The sequence below is a fragment of the Neophocaena asiaeorientalis genome, unplaced genomic scaffold (assembly GCF_003031525.2).
Source record: "Neophocaena asiaeorientalis asiaeorientalis breed wild unplaced genomic scaffold, Neophocaena_asiaeorientalis_V1.1 scaffold39, whole genome shotgun sequence".
Taxonomy (NCBI): domain Eukaryota; kingdom Metazoa; phylum Chordata; class Mammalia; order Artiodactyla; family Phocoenidae; genus Neophocaena; species Neophocaena asiaeorientalis.
In genome coordinates this window covers 6,046,231-6,063,211 of record NW_020175670.1, presented here as the reverse complement: position 1 = coordinate 6,063,211, position 16,981 = coordinate 6,046,231, and the positions used below count along the sequence as shown (strand labels likewise).

Here is a 16,981-nt window from a genome sequence, read left to right as displayed (position 1 = left end):
ACCTCACTTTTATTTCTGAGTACTCCTTTCTTTATCTTTCCCAGAAGATAGAGCTACTAGATAGCCTAGGATCTTTCCCAGCTATGATTTCCATTTTAAGGGAAATTTAAGATTGGACTTCTGAGAGGTTTAATGCAAAAGCCGCTGGAATCTCTTGTTTTTGAAGTCTGTGTGGAAGTGCAATTTGTATCTGGTTGGAATCATCTAAATATGACCCAGTATAGGCTGAGCGATGAGGAAGATGACTTTGCAAGGTTCAGCTATGGTTCAGTGATTCTATTCTGAGAATCAACTGCTATAAAATCACTGGTTATTACGCAAAACATATTGAGACTGAAGCAGTAACAAGGGTTTATGGAGGAAACAGGTAGACTTACTCAATGCAGTTTTAAAAAACCCTATAATTTTCTATCTGGCTTACATAGGTGTTAATATAAAAAATTTGGGAAATACAGAAAAGGAAAATGTAAAAATTACTGGTGTCCTGTCACCTAGAGATTACCTCTATTAACATTTGCATATGTGTACATAATAACAAGTTGAATTCAAATTCTGTCTTGCTTTTTTTTACTTAATGGTATATTGTGTGCACATTTCCACGTCATTAAGTATTTTTTGATTTATAGTGAGTTGAAATTGCCTGCCTCTTAGGAATGAGTCACCATCAGCAGAGGTGAAATCAGTGCCTCCTAGAAGGAAGTAGTTGCCTCTACTGCCTACACCTGCCTCTCTTTCATTGCACCCATAACTATTTTTCTAATAAGAAATGCCAACTGGTGTCAAGTCTCAGCTGGATGATGTGATGTTTTGTTTTGTTTTGATCTATGGGCTGAAGTGCAATTTATAAATACCCTAAGTACAAAATTTCGCACAAATGTTTCAAGCTAGTTCTCTCCATGAAGGTTGCATCAGTAATAAAGTGAATGGAATTCATGATTTTACTTAGCAGACTCAACATTTATCATTTAAGCAAGTGGGTATTTCCAACATAGGAAGTTAACTGGTAAGGAAGAAGGGCTATGCTCCTCTGAGTCTGGCTTCCCAAAGCTCAGGCCACATTATTCCAGGTTTGCCAACAGGTGAAATATAAATTTTCTATTGAAGTAAACACCGGCTTAAGAAGTATGCTACTTTCTGGTAAGCTTAAAGAGATACTGAACTGATTTTCTTAACCATTTTTAATATTGTAAGCAGAACCTTAAAAAACAAAGGAACAAAAAACAACTACATTCATCCAAGGACAAAAATGTACACACATTCCTGGCATTTGTGCAAAAAATTTTAAAAACTGCTATATGAAAGTAAAACACCACTGGTCATCTTATTTTCGACTCAGAACATACCCTGACTTCCTTGTGTTGGTTATATATTCCTATAAGATGTATTTTATTCATTTAAGAGAGCTACCTGTTCAGATTACGAACTGACAAGTAATAAAAATTCTAGTTTCATGTGATTTTCAGAAGATAGTGCCTTGTCTCTTCCATAAATCAGTATATATCTGTAATAGCTTCCAGAACTTTGTTCAGGAGAGCATATGAAAGCCATTTTTACACATGTCCTTCACATTGTCAGCACAGCTATTCAGTAGTGGGTGAAATTCCTTTTCTTTTCTTTTTTTTGTTGTTGTTTGTTTTTTTATTTATTTTTGGCTGTGTTGGGTCATCGTTGCTGTGCACAGGCTTTCTCTAGTTGCGGTGAGCAGGGGCTACTCTTTGTTGCAGTGCACAGGCTTCTCGTTGGAGTGGCTTCTCTTGTTGTGGAGCACAGGCTCTAGGTGCACGGGCTTCAGTAGTTGTGGCACATGGGCTCAGTAGTTGTGGCTCGCGGGCTCTAGAGTGCAGGCTCAGTAGTTGTGGTGCACGGGCTTAGTTGCTCCGTGGTATGTGGGATCTTCCCGGACCAGGACTCGAACCCATGTCCCCTGCATTGGCAGGCAGATTCTTAACTACTGCACCAGGGAAGTCCTGAAATTCCTCTTGCTTATTGGTATAGTGGCAGTAGCTAACAAAAAGTGCATCTAAAAACAAAATGTCTGAATTCCCTGGTGATCCAGTGGTTAGGATTCCACACTTCCACTGCAGGGGGCACAGGTTCAATCCCTGGTCAGGGAACTAAGATCCCGCATGCCACGCAGTGTGGCAAAAACAAAAACAAAAAAAACCATAAAAAACAAAACCCAAAAATGTCTAAAATTCATGCCTATACACTGAGTCATCTTAGGAAAAAAAGACAGAAAAGGGGCAAAGAACTATTCTTAAAAAGTGCAAAGAAAAAAACAAGGTATTTTTTGGATGAAAATACTGACAGCTTTTGAAGTTTAAAATCAATCTTCGGGAATACCCTGGTGGCGCAGTGGGTAAGAATCTGCCTGCCAATGCAGGGGACACAGGTTTGATCCCTGGTCCAGGAAGATCCCACATGCCGCAGAGCAGCTAAGCCTGTGTGCCACAACTACTGAGCCTCTGCTCTAGAGCCCGTGAGCCACAACTACTGAAGCCCGCACACCTAGAGCCCATGCTCTGCAACGAGAGAAGCCACCATAATGAGAAGCCCGCGCACTGCAACAAAGAGTAGCCCCTGCTTGCCGCAACTAGAGGAAGCCCACACACAGCAATGAAGACCCAATGCAGCCAAAAAATAAAACAAAAAACAAAACAAAAATAAACCTGTTGAGACAATCAACATATGACTTAGAATCCTATACATGATCTGTAAGCTTGTATGACTTTATTCAACCAGAATTTGGCACTGGCAAAGCTTCTCAAGCCCTGAAATATAACAGTTGTTATTTAAAGTGGGGGTAGGAATGGAGGGAAAAAACTCCAGAAGGCAAAAGTCCAAAACAGGAGTAGCTATTAATAGACACCATGTATTGAGTGTCTACTATATTCCAAGGACTATGCAGCCGTTTTACAAAACCCTTCCCAGGTAGATGTCATTATACCTATTTCCCGGATGGGAAGATCAAGGCCTCATCCTTGCTAGTAAGTGGAGCTGGGGTTTGAATCTTGCTTTGTCCAAATCCAAATTTATAATTCTCCAAAATTTCAGATTGCCTTTGGGTACAAGCTTCAACCCATTCCCTCCAGAACTGTGCTGGAGATCTGTTATTTTGTAAAGATGGCAAGTTAGCACTCACTGGGCCCTGCCTTTTAACTGAACCGTCTGCAACTCCCACTCTGAGCAGGTGTGCTGAGCTGCAGTTACCCTGTGATGTTTGTGCCCAAAGCGGAGATCCTTATCAAGGCAACGAGTAAAATGTGAATGCGAGAAGAAGCAGTGATGGTTTTCTTCTTTTTTAAGCAAATCAGAATTTCTACATCAGAGAGGATCTTGTAGGCAGTGTAGGAGTCCCCTGGAAGTTCATGCGCTTGACCCAAAGATGCTACTCTTATTCACATTACATTTCAAACTCCTCACCTGGATTTGCTCTCAGAGCCTGAGGCACAGTCTTTCAAATTTCTTCAGTGATAGCCAGTCTTTGTCCTTTTGGGGTGGATTTGATTTTGGGAGACAGCCCTTTGGAGCTACCTCCAGTGAATAAGGTAGGTGACCAAGCCAGATTATATTTTGAGTCAAAAACAAGTTGTGAATAGAATGCAGCACTACTGGTTTTCTTTTGTAGTGTATTAAGCTGTCTCGGAAGGTTCTAAAAAGGTTCTGAAAGTGCTTTGCCTGATGTCTGCAGGGTTGGAAAAGTACATTAACTAACCAGGGACTGCTTTGAAGGGTAATGGGCGTTTGACAACATTAGCTCTGCTCTGACACTTAAAAAAGTTACACCACAGCTTGAATGATTTTGTTGGGTGCTATCATCTTTTGCAACAAGACCCTGCATTATTATGAAGTATGGCTCTGCAATAAAAAGAACAAGGATATAAATGTTTGCTCGATAAACACAGTTATACAGGGCAAACAAACCAGGATTAAAAAGGCAGATGAGAATCCTGAGAACCTGGCATTCACTGAAACAAAAAGCAATACATTCTGTTACATTAAAACAGTTAAAGAGAAAATAAATGATGAGAATCACAGCCAGGGAAATGATGTTTTTATAGCTATGGCTATAAGAGGGAAGCTAGAAGATGTTTGAAATGATACTCTGAACTGGTTAGGGAGGCTGTTGTTTCTAATGAATTAAAATGCATAAGGAGGAAATCATTCATGTGATTTCTAGCCTGTGGCATTTCTAGGATATTTTAATATTTAGAATTTTAAAGTGTTTTATATGAGTGTATTTTTACACTGAAAGTGATACTTCAGAGTTAAGCTCTTTCTCTTATGAAGAGCTAATATTTTACACTCCCCATCATAAAATCTCTCAATCAGAAGGAATGCGTGTTTCGGTTTAATACAGTTATCTCTTAGTGGGGAGCTGAGTAAAAATAATTACCGTCTGACTAATGCCCTAGGTTTGAAACTCAAAACATTCAGACAGAGTTTTAGTACGTTTCCCATCTTCAGAACCCACTGAAATATTTTATTTTATTAGGTGGCATATTGTGAATGAGGGTCTGTGCAAACGTTAAAAGCTACTTACGAAATCGAAATCATTTCACTTAATACTCTAACAGTAAGAAGAAGGGGGAGGCATCTTACTAACCCAGGGTAAAAATAATTTAGTAAATGATTGATATCACAGGTTTTCCAAGGTTTACTATCCATTACAATTACCCTTGTCATTAAGAGTTCTCTGTGGTATAGATGGCAGAGACCTTTGCAACGGGCAAGAATACCACTTATGTGTGAGTTCAGAGTACAGAGACAGTCGTCATATTATTTCAAAACCCTCGCTAGAAGAGGTCCTCGTTCTTAGGAGACTGTTAAAGAGGAAATAAGCTGTTGGTCTGCTGTATCAGAGGACATCTCAAATGAAGGTGTTTTTGAGAAAGCAAGTCTTGACCTTTAGCGGGTTGTGTTTGCTGGAGAACCTCCGAGGAGGGGTGCTCAGGAGAGAGAAAATGGACCTGTGGCTAAGGCTAGGCTGCCTCTCTGTTCCCAAAGCAGCCCAGCTCTCCCCCTTGGGAACCAGCAGAGTGAACAGCCACAACGGATGGAGGGGGTGAATCTTTGTTCTTTGGGGGCCATGTGGTTTCATGCAAATTGTTTAGCCAGCTAAGGTGTCCTTGGCTGTAAAATACATAGTTAAGAATGATTAGCACATGAGGCTGTTGTGAGGGTCGGATGAGAGAATCAATCTATGGATCAGCAAGTGGTTCTTTCGTAGCTGACTAGTTAGTGCCTGAGATGCACCAGTGAGCAAGGCCAGGCCCTGGGCCTCAAGGGCGTCTGAGCAGGACATGACAGGGCTGTTTGGTGAGTGCTTGGCAGGGTTAAGAGGAGGTGCTGTGGGAGCTCATGGGAGGGCACTAGCCCGGCTCACAGTGGGTTGTGAGATTGTTACGGAAGACTTCCTGAATATGGCTTATAACAAGGGGCCGGATTCTACAGGGACCTCCACACCCATCGTTTCCTTCCTTCCCACCACTGAATCCCCAGGATTTCCCCTCACTTCTGTCCCAAGGCTGGACTATATAGCATCAGAACTGAAACACCCAGAGGTTTGCCTATGGCGTGTAGTGTGTACATGTATTTTAGGTTATTTTCTACATCTCCATCCCCACTACCCCTGTCTGTTAAAAGAATGAGAGAGACAGAGAGAGAGATTTCCAGAACAGGGAGGAATCTAAATAGCTGTCTCCCAACCTTCTCCAACCCTCATCCAGAAAATCCCCTCTTAGATTAAATATATGTGAAGACTAGAGGTGTGTAAAGGCAACAGGAAAAACCATTTCTCAACGTCAGAGGCAGGAGGCAGCACAAAGCCTGACTCCACCTACATCTAAAACTACAGTTACAGACACAGAGAGAGCGAGTCCATCACAAGAGGCCAGGATGTTAGCCAGGAGCCAAGAGGGAAAAGGGCATCTTGCAGCCAGACGGCCATGCCCTTCCCAGCACCTTGCAGGGCGTGGTGGGAGTTTTTGGGCCTGCGGACACACCCCATCTACCCTGCCCTGGAGTATGTGTGCCGTTTGTGGAGAAAATGCACAAGGCCCGAGGCCCTGAGCTTACAAACCGTGCTTGTAGTGCTTTTTCTTTGTTTCCCAAAGGGCAGAGTCTCGCCTTCTCCTGGAGGTGGATGGGGGCTGCCCCCGTGGGCAGCTGTCTGTCCTTGCCCGGTGCCTCTGCTTTCTCAAGGGGCACTGGGGCACTGACAAAACCACTGGATCTCTTGCTGGAGCTACATCCATTTTCACCTCTTTGCTGCCTCAAAGCTTTTGGAAGCTTGGATGAGAAAACAATTTTATCCTGAACTTTCACAGGCATTTCTGAAGTCTATTTTCATCTCTCCATTAAACTGGCGTATCAAAGCAGGATATGGGGCAGCACACAATGTACTAATCCCTCCACACACCCGCCCCGATGTGCACCCTGGGATTGCTTTCAGTCAACTCTTCCATGAGATGAAATCAACCTACATTGTGGAAGAATGTAAGGAACCATCTCACAAGACGTGCCGCTGGCAGTGTTTAGTCTCAGGATGGTGTTTCACTTCGGTTGTGATGTCCTCCTATTAGATTCCAGGTGCCAAGTTTCTCTTTAGTCTCAGCACTGGGGAGCCAGGAAGCCCTCACCATCCTGAGCAGTGTGCTCATGGTTATTCAGCGGGTGCTCAGTTTTCTATGTGGTAGTGTTTGCTGCTTCACACCAGTTGCTTAAACGCTTAGAACATGGCATTTTCATTTTCTCTACCAACCTCACCCCTGGTTTTAGATTAATTTTTGTCTTCATTTCTTTTGGTCTCATCTTTCCATTTCTTGTTTTTAATTTGCTAAGGTGTATGTGTTTTTATAAGCTGCCCTAAATCTTTCTTGACGACCCAACCTGGAGGTAAATAAATAAAGTATCCACGAGCCATATGTTCTGCTTACCTAATAACATTATGATGGTGATCTGACTTTCCCGGGAGAATTTTCTAAAAGGAGATATGTGCATATCAGAGGGCCCAAGGTTCTCACCTGCCAGGTTGAGTTCTTCCTGCACGTTAACAAATTGATACCTGAGCTCGTGTAAGAGTCTCTTATGGCCTTAGTAGTTGGGTGGCCATCTCTGAGAATACTCATTTTCCACCACTTATTCCTGCCATCATTACACACCAGACACATCAATCCTCTTTCACTTCCTTGAACACGCCAAGCTCTTTCCCACCTCAGGGCCTTTGCACATACTATTGCCTCTGCTTGGAATGTCTTTCCTTCTACTCCCCTTAGGTTCCTCTTTTTCATCATTAGAGTGGTGGTGTCACATTAGAATGATGGTGGGGGGGGAGTTAATATTGATGCCCAGGTCCCAACCCAGACAAATTAAACTGGAATCTCTGGGGGTGGGGCCTAGGTACTGTTTTTTTGGGGTTTTTTGCACTGTACTGCATGCGGGATTTTAGTTCCCCATGTGGGATTGTATTCCCGGACCAGGGATGAAACCCGTGCCCTCTGCAGTGGGAGTGCAGAGTCCTAACAACTGGACCGCCAGGGAATTCCCTAGGTACTGGTATTTTTAAAAAGCTTCTCAACCAGGGCTTAGAGTCACAGCTTCAGGTCTCACCTTAAATGTCAGCTACACGAAGAGGCCCTCTTTGACCACACCTGGGATGTAGTTATTGTCTTGCTCTCTAGTTTAGCTTCTTCTCTGATTCCTTTGCAATAGTTATTACAAATTGTAGTTATTGCATTTGTATGAATGTTTTTTTTTTTTTGTCTCCTCCAACCAGAACATAGGTCCTGTGAGCACAGGGAATATATGTCTCAGCCTTTGTGTTTCTCTTCAGTTCACAGTATCAGGCACATAACAGGATACTGAGGCTGCAACGGTGAGGGAGTGAGGGTGGCCCTCAGATGATGCATGCAGGTCTGAGCAGCCTCCTGCAAGCCAGCCAAGGGTCCCTGGAATATTATGAGAGAATCCATGTCAACATTCAATGGCTATCTTAACTGGCCAGAAGGTTGTACACGCACTTTCCTTTCACCTGACCCTGGTGTCCCAGGTTTTTTTGAGTGAGATTTTTTTTTTTTTTTTTTGGCCCCTGCACAGCATGCGGGATCTTAGTTCCCTGACCAGGGATGGAACCCGTGCCCCCTGCAGTGGAAGTGTGGAGTCCTAACCGCTGGACTACCAGGGAAGTCCCTTGAGTGAGATTTGTTAATAGATCCTGGCTCACAGCATCTCCTTTATGTCCATGTCTTTCCCCTTCACTTGATTTTGACTCTCATGAGTGAGAGATTCCATCTTGTTCATCTTTAAGTGCCCTCCTCCACCCCAGCACTGGACCTTGCACACAATAGGGGCTCTATAAATGCTTGTTGACTTGAATGGAGTTGATCTTATCCTTATGGCATGTAGGTATTTTGACTGAGATTTCACCCTGGGAGGTAGCATTTACGATTACTTAGGGATTTGAGGCAAGGGGGATTGTGACCACATCATGAAAGTTACATGTATCGGTGTAGGCAACTCAGCCATAATCTAAATATGTGCAAATGGTCTCTACACCTGGATTGCACTGACGGACAGAAGGAGTAAATTTGTGTTTGGAGGCAAATAATGAAACTCTGAGGAGTCTGAAAACAACTCATAGTCATGTATCTCACAACACAGGTGCTGGTCCATCGAAGGGTAAACGCGTGGCGGAGCTGCTTGAGCGTTAGCGCTGAGTCTGTCTTTTCCAAATTGTTATTTCATAGTTATTAATAAAACAAAGTGAACCGCCCACTTACCATTTTCCCTCCATAGTCAGTATGTTCACCAAGCTGACATGAAGATCTAAGGTGCTTTTTCCTAAGCTTAAATTAACCAAGACCAATCTGTGGAGTGGCCTTTTTTTTTTCTTGGTTTATTTCACTTCCTTAAGGAATCATCTTGGTTTTTCACTCTTCCTTTCCGCAGTTTTTCGTAGGTGATTTGCTGGTGAGAAATGGGGGAAAAGGGAGAGGGAAATGGTCCCTAGAGAGCTGATAAATTCAACACAAATTCAGCCATGCAGCAAAGGCCTTATTCTGTCTCTTATCTGGGGAAGTTTTCATATTGTCATGGAGGGAAATGCACGTGCACACACATATACACACATCAAATGAAACCCTCTCTTCGGAGAAGCCAGCTACAGGAAATTGACTTATGCACAGGAACTTGCTAATCTCTCTTGTCACATTTGGATTGTTGCTGCTGCCTCAGTCACCACGCACACTACACCCAACCATCTTGGGTTGGATTCTACACCAGCCCAACTCTCAAAATTTTAGCTCTTCCAACGTGAAACAGTTATATTCTTGGGGAGGAAGAAAAGATTGATCCTAGAAGGAAATCATAGCAGTGAAAGGGCTTGGGCGGCTTTTGTTTTTACTTACCTGCGCCGAACAAATTTGACTTGTGGAGTCAGTCATTTTGGTGTCAAGAAATTTCTTCGCCATTCTACAACAGGTAAGAGTTTTGCTTCTTTAAAAATATTTCTTCGGTGTTAATAGAAATCTCTCTGACTTTATTTAGCTTTTACAATAGGTTCAACATAGTGATTTCCCTGTTCTACCTGTTGTGAAGTATGGAACCACATTATGTGGGCAAGGGGAATTGCTCTGATAGCCAACTACCCCCCACCCCTGCCCAAGTCTAACAAGGTACATATAGTTTTTGAAACATTAAAAGTTATCATAGTTGGCTTTTTGGTTTTCCAGATATTCTCCTAGAGAATTCATACACTTTTGATTGGTAATGACTGAGCTCAAATATTTGGGGAGTTTAAATATCACCCAGTGTTTGATGAAGTAAATCCAAAGATCCTCTAAGTTGTGCAAATATGAGTTTTAAAATTTTCTAATTCAAAAAAGAAACAGAGCAAAAATCCAAATGATGTAGAGTCATATCTGGAATTCCTAGCTTGTGGGTTTCACCTATTCCCAATGCTAAAGTCCTCTTTTTCTAAAAGTGATATTTGATATATAAGTACATATTTTTAAATTAAATTAAATTAAATTTAGTTTTTGAGGTGGTTTGATTTGGAGACATGCTGTGAGGTACCAGTTGGTAGCCCGAGTTGTAACTAAATAAAGTTTGGGAAATCACTGGTTTTGGGTTCTTTATTAAATTAAAGCTGGCATTGAAATATTCAGGTAAACAACAAGTAGTTGATAATCACTTATTGATTCTAAGCTGGTGCCATGAAGCATGTAAGAGAAATGTAAAGAATTCTCTATTTTGAAGGATCCAGTAGACGTGGTCAGAACTAAAATTCAGGAAGCAGTGCAAGATGAGAATTAAGGGATGGATGGCATGGCCACAGGCTGTAAGAGTTATAGGAGTTCTGAGAACGAGATTTGTGGGTAAGCTGGAGTAGTCTGAAAGACATGGGCCATGGAAACATAAAAGATTTTATTAGATGGAGAAGGAGACGGTTGATTCACACTGGATGGACTGTGTGGGCAAAGGTACAAAAGTGAGACTGACTAGAAGATGACCAGCCCAGCTGAGGAAATTGACCTGAGAAAAGACTACACCATTCCGTGGTTGTCTAGTCTTCTTATGCCTTTGGGCACCTCTTTCTCAGCTCTCGCAGCTCCAACAGAATTCCACATGAGATCCTTGCCCCTTCATGCCTGGAGCTGTTTCTTGCATCTCCGCATCTGTGATCCTCCACTTGCCCTCCCTCTACTGTTTTCCCCGAGTACATTATTTATGCAGAGAAAGGTTTGTGTGGTTTAAGGTACCTGTAAGACCTCCATTTCTGGTTACTACTTGTTAAGGAGGCCCTCCAATCATCTGGTAATTCAAGTGGCCTTCCTCTTGGGAGGACAAGTTGGTTGACCAGTTACAAGCAAGTCTCCATTCTTCAAAAGTCAGATCCCAAATCCCATGGACTATATGCTACTCCCTTTGCATGTCTGAATGAGATGCTGTGGATATGCTGCTGCCCTTTTCCTAATGATTCCGAGCACTTTTTTTCCCTGGACTCTGAAATATCTGCATCCACATAACAGCAAAACCACAGTACGGTGAATACAAACCCAGACTTTGAATCCTGGTGCTGTTGCTTCTGATTCATGAGAACCTCGGACATGTTATTCAACTTCTTCAATCCTCATATTAAAAAAAATTCTGTAAAGTAGCTCTAACAATAAATGAAAATATCTACTTCAGAGGGTTGTTGTAGGGATAAAAGATAAAAATATGTAAAGCATTTAGCCTAGTGTCTGGAATAAAATAAACTCTCAGTAAATGTAGCTATTATGATTCTTATCAAGGCTGGGGACACTAGAATGAGGATGGCATGGTCCCTGGCTGGAGAACAAGATCTCTCTAAGGTAACTTTTTAAATGCCAGTATTCCTTTAAAAGGAAAGTGGGGGTGATAAGTAGAGCCTGGGAATTAATATTTTTTGAGCACCAAGAATAGACTAAGTACAGGGTTAGATGTTTTATAGCGATAATGAATATTATAAAAGGGAAACAAGATTAGGAACTGATTTTTTTAAGCCTTTTCATAGCAAATTCTCAGACTTAAAGGACAACTCTCTGAGTGACTGCTGTGTTATTTGTGGGCATCTGTGGCTGATGCTCTCTGAATGTACGGGGTGGTATTATAGAGTACTTGGAATTAGAGGCGAGTGGGTGACTCTTCTTCCTTGGCCAGTTTAAATTAAATTATTTATTTTATGATACCTTTTAATTTTAGTGCTAACAAGGCACAGCTAAAAATCCACTTCTATTTAGGAATTGGGACCATTTTGACAATGAGTGCCCAGAGTGCTTGTTTGAGTTTTCGATGCTTGGGTCTGGATGAAAGCCAAGATTAAAAAGCATCCTGCTTTCCTGTACCGCTCTGCAGATCAGAGATTCTTTTGAGTTAGTAAGTGCCCTTTAAAAATGCAAATATGGCCGGTATGTTCGTTATGCAGGGGATTCTCAATTATACATGCAGATTACTTTGGTCAAATCATAATACTGTTTTTCTTTCTAAATCCCCACTGATATCCTAAGGGAGGAAATTTTGGGGGCTTTGTGTATGGAAACGGGCGGACACAAGTCAGGATGGGATGCCAAAGTGGATTGTGCTGGAAGGCAGCCTGGCAGTATTGAGTGCTGGGCTGGGCAGTGAAGGGGTGGGGCGTTCAGAGATGGAAAGGGTGAATAGAGGGCCATGGAAGGTGCCAGAATTAAGGCTCCTCCGCTGAGGCTCTTAAGTCATTTGACTCCAACAGCTGCTTGAATGCCCTGAGCAACTTCTTGATGCCTTACATAAGAAGTTGTCATACTGTTCCCGGATTTGGACCATTGTTCAGAGACAGTTTGATTTGTCTGGTTCTGGCCTGGAATCATAGTTCCTCAAGCTGGCTGGACATGAAAACCCTTTGGGAAGTTTTTCAAAAATAGCAATTCTCACGCCTCACACCCCAACCCTGGAGTGGGGTCCAGGAATCTGTGTGATAAAAATACAATTTTTTTTTTCCCCCAGGTGACTTGGAGACAGTTGTTCTGTGGGTGAACTTTTGGGAGCCATTGATCCGGAGCTCTCCTACCAGGGCCCCCAGCACTGAGATGGTAAGTTGAGTAAGTGTTGAAATGGGGTAAAATGATCTTCCCTCTATTGTGAATAATATCGTCACACAAAAGCATTTTCCTTTGTTTTGAATTTATTTCTTAGGAGAATTTCTGGGAGTGGGATGATTTGGTCAAGGATATGAGCATGTTTAGAGTCTTTGTCAACCATTTTTACATTTTAACATGCAAATGTAGGGCACCACTTAAAAAATCCTGAAGTGTTATAGACATGTAGAGGCAATTCAGTCTCACTCAGGGAAAGCCCAAAGAAAGGAATTTGCTTTCACGTGAGAAAGTACCAAATTACTCTCCCATTTCTCTTTTCCAGTAAAACAGAATACTGATGAATTACTTTTGGAATAAAATTTCAAAGCATTACAGAAGGCTCAATTTCTTAGATCATAAGTTGAAGTCTTCTTATCACTAAACTTAGTTTCTTGTAAATCTGCAGTCAGCAGTGACCTCTTCCCCATTTCATAGAAAAGAAAACCAACAAAGAGAGTGGTTAAGTAACATGAATATGGTTTTCATGTCATTTCCCATGAGAACTGTGTATAATCATCCATTCAGTCATTGTTTGAGAAAATAAATGATTGAGTAGTTTTTAAGAGGTGACCCATGGAAAGACACTAGTAAGATGAATGCATGAAGAGAGCATTATCCATATTGGAGGAGGGTGGGCAGAATGAATTGACCCAGATAGACATCCTGCTCCATCTTTTTGTTTTTTTGTTTTATTCACTATGCATTATCATAATCTGCTAACCTAAAAGCATGGTTATTGCTTGTGGCACAGAGAGAATCAGGTGAATTTTCAATGGCTCCAATGGAAAAAAAAAAAGACGTGCTTTTGCAAAATATCAAGTGAGATACACACTGTGGTGTGCGGGAGACTGCACTTGCTTACAAGAGCTGATTGTGATGTTTCCAGAAATTTTACAAGCCAGTTGTTAAACACAGTCACTATTAAAAATTAAATTCTGGGCTTCCCTGGTGGCACAGTGGTTGAGAGTCCGCCTGTCGATGCAGGAGACATGGGTTTGTGCCCCGGTCCGGGAAGATCCCACATGCCGCGGAGCGGCTGGGCCCGTGAGCTATGGCCGCTGAGCCTGCGCGTCCGGAGCCTGTGCTCCACAGCGTGAGAGGCCACAACAGTGAGAGGCCCGCGTACCGCAAAAAAAAAAAAAATTAAATTCTGTAAATCACAGTTAAGTAAATTATATTAAAAATAAAGGTAATACTCAACACTCATTATTCCTGATTATTTACCACAGTTTTACTGTCATCTGTGCTTTTGAAGTTATCTACTCCAATTTATCTGTGTGATAGGAATATTATACAATGATGTGCTATTAAGTATCTCTTTCCAACTTTGTATTCAGTGAAATGGCCATGGCATGAGTATTTACACCACAAAAATTGGCAAACACTGTCAACCAGGCTCTCCACAATTTTTTTTGAGGAAAGCCTGTTGAATAAACATTTACCAGAATAACACCAAGGAAATGTGTAAAATACAATCATGGCAACTTGGCAAAATGTGTCAAGAGCCATTAAAATGCTCATACCAGGGAGTTCCCTGGTGGCCTAGTGGTTAGGATTCAGAGCTTTCACTGCAGAGGCCTGGGTTCGATCCCTGGTTGGGGAACCATCTTGCATGCTGTGCAGTGTGGCCACAATACAAAAAATTTTTTAAAAAAATGAAATGCTCATACACTTTGATCCATTAATTCTACCTCTGAGAATTTATTCTAAATAAATAATTCAAAGAAGGGAAAAAAATAACATGCATGAACATGTTCACTGTATTGTTATTATAACAGAAAAATCTGAAAATAACCTAGATATTAAGCAAAAGCGATCTGGCAGCACTAACTGTGTGGAATATTTTACAGTCATTAAAGGTCATAATTAACAGTAGTTATGAAAATATATTTGATACGGTGTTAAATTAGAAAATCAGGATTACAATTTTCACTTACATTCTGATTTCGTTATGAATGAGGTTTAAATGTGAGCATAAAAAAATAAAGCATTTGGTGTGTTAGAATGGTGAAATAGTAGAATTTTTGTTTTACTTCATGTATTGTAGAAGTGGTGTGTGTGCATTAAAAACTATGGAGAAAGCCTGTAAATAAGTGGTCTTTTTTTTTTTAGAAGATTTTTTTTTTTAATTTATTTTTATTTTTTTTGCGGTACGTGGGCCTCTCACTGTTGTGGCCTCTCCCGTTGCGGAGCACAGGCTCCAGACGCGCAGGCTCAGCGGCCATGGCTCACGGGCCCAGCCGCTCCGCGGCATGTGGGATCTTCCCGGACCGGGGCACGATCCTGTGTCCCCTGCATCGGCAGGTGGATTCTCAACCACTGCGCCACCAGGGAAGCCCAGTGGTCTTAAGTAGTTTTAATATTTAAGGGGAAGGCTAAGGGGAAGATTTGTGGACCAGATGGGGCTTGCTTTTGACATGCAGACGTGTACTGTGAACCCTGGGCAGGGCAGGGTATTGTAAAGGGAGTTAGGATCTAGGCAGTCTGGAGTGGTGAATGCTAAGTAGGTTTCGTTAGGGCAGCTCAGGAAGAAAGAAGTGACTGGCTGCCTACGGAGGATTTGCTAACGCAGTTGATGGAGATTGAGAAAGAGCCCAGAGAAAAGCTACCGTCGAAGGCCGGAGAGAGAGGAGAGAACATTTCTTAGGAAGAGACAGGGAGATGCTGATCTCAGAGGTGAACCAGATGGATGTGAAAATAGTTCCATTTAGATCCCAAAACAATAGGGCTCAAAGCAGAAAGAAAATGATTCTTCTAAATCATGTGTTCTCGAATCTCAGTGTGTTTACCTGTGTGTGTCGGGGGTGAACCTGTTACCTTGAGGCTTAGGATTGAAGGGCTTATGATGTAAAAGAGGTATGACAACAGAGAAAGCCCCGAAGGGACAAGTTATTCTGTTAAATCTATAGAAACAAACTAAAAACTGGAGACTCTTCTTATGATACTCCTTAAAGGGGAATATAGTTTGTGCCATAAAATTCCCTTCTGTAGTTAAGTAAGTTTTGTCAGGCATTTGGACCAGCTGAAAGTAACTGTGAACAGGGGAACTACAAGGGAAAGCACAGAGAAAAATGGTTAAAGGGAGAGTCTAGGACTCATGAATATTCTATTTCAAATCATTGGGAGGTGGTAATCAACAATAAACCTGAGTAGAATATGTGGTGCTATGTTCAGAAAACATTCGGGCCTTAGTGTATGATAATATCGCATTAAAGAAGGAAAGAAAGCCTAATTTTTAATGAAATGCAGTACTTTATATACAGAACTGTAGCACTCAAAGTAGTAATAACAATTAGACATGTGCCATAACAACAATGTACGTATCACAAAATAAACATATTGAAAGTAAATGACATCGCAGTAGCAGAAGCCATGGTACTGAGATTATCAACTTCACCTGGCTTTAGAACTTTAGTGACAGTAATAAGCTCTCAAATCGCCTTTAATATCTTGGGTGCTTTCAACTTTACACTGAAAATTGTTTCACTTTAAAAAGGATTTCACATTCCCTGTCGTCAGGGGCAGTAGTCTCTTGGGACATGACATGATAAAACAAGGACAAATCAACAACCCTTAGCCTTGGAGTCAGGGTCTGTTGGATATGCAAGGGTCTGGCACCTGAAGTCAGACCTCCTTCTGCCTTGCCTGCTGACTGTCCTTTTCCCTACTTTACAGGGTGTTTCATGGACTAATTGGCTTACAATTTAGAGCAGTATTTCCTAATCACTTTTTTGGTCATAAATTCCTTTGAGAATCTGATGAGAACCAAAGACCGTATCCCCAAGAAAAAGAACACATACAAGAACACGCACATTTGTCATACACTTTTAGGAGATTCAGGGATCCTCTAGAGTGTATCCATGGACAATCTGTAGTCCAGAGGCCTCATATTAAGAAATCCTGCCTGAGAGGCTGTCAGTATAGCAGAGAGGGTATTGCAGAAATTGAGAAAGTGCTGGTTATTGTTGATGTTGGATTTAGCTGCTAAAGAGAAAAGTTGACTCTCCACTTGATGGCTAAAATGAGGACATGGCAGGTACATGTGTAATTTTATAGCACTGGATCCTCAAGTTCAGTAAACATGCGGAGCTAGAGCTTGTTCTCTTCAGAGTATATATGACTAATGTTCTACGTCCTTAATTCTGAATTCTCTTATGTGAAGCCAGGATCAGTAGCCATCTGGGAAAACATCTCTAAGATTCTATTTTAATGTCTTATTTACTGTCATGTGGTACCTACTTGGCACAAGAAATGCAGGCAGTTTGTAAATACCAGTCTGGCTAACCCCAGAGTGTAGTGAGTGGTATTCAGTATTGGATACCCAGCCAGGCTGCTTTTAGAGGGGA

At 41.7% G+C, this 16,981-nt stretch overlaps 1 protein-coding gene across 1 annotated transcript in view; it reads left to right on the top strand.

Moving 5' to 3' along the window:
• Positions 1-9,213: 9,213 nt before the first annotated feature.
• Positions 9,214-16,981, top strand: part of RHOH (ras homolog family member H) — a 37,015-nt gene continuing 29,247 nt past the window's right edge. Inside the window, exons 1-2 of the mRNA XM_024731640.1 lie at positions 9,214-9,480; positions 12,505-12,590. The gene's annotated coding sequence lies outside the window, so the exon portion shown is untranslated. The remainder of the gene's footprint in view (positions 9,481-12,504; positions 12,591-16,981) is intronic.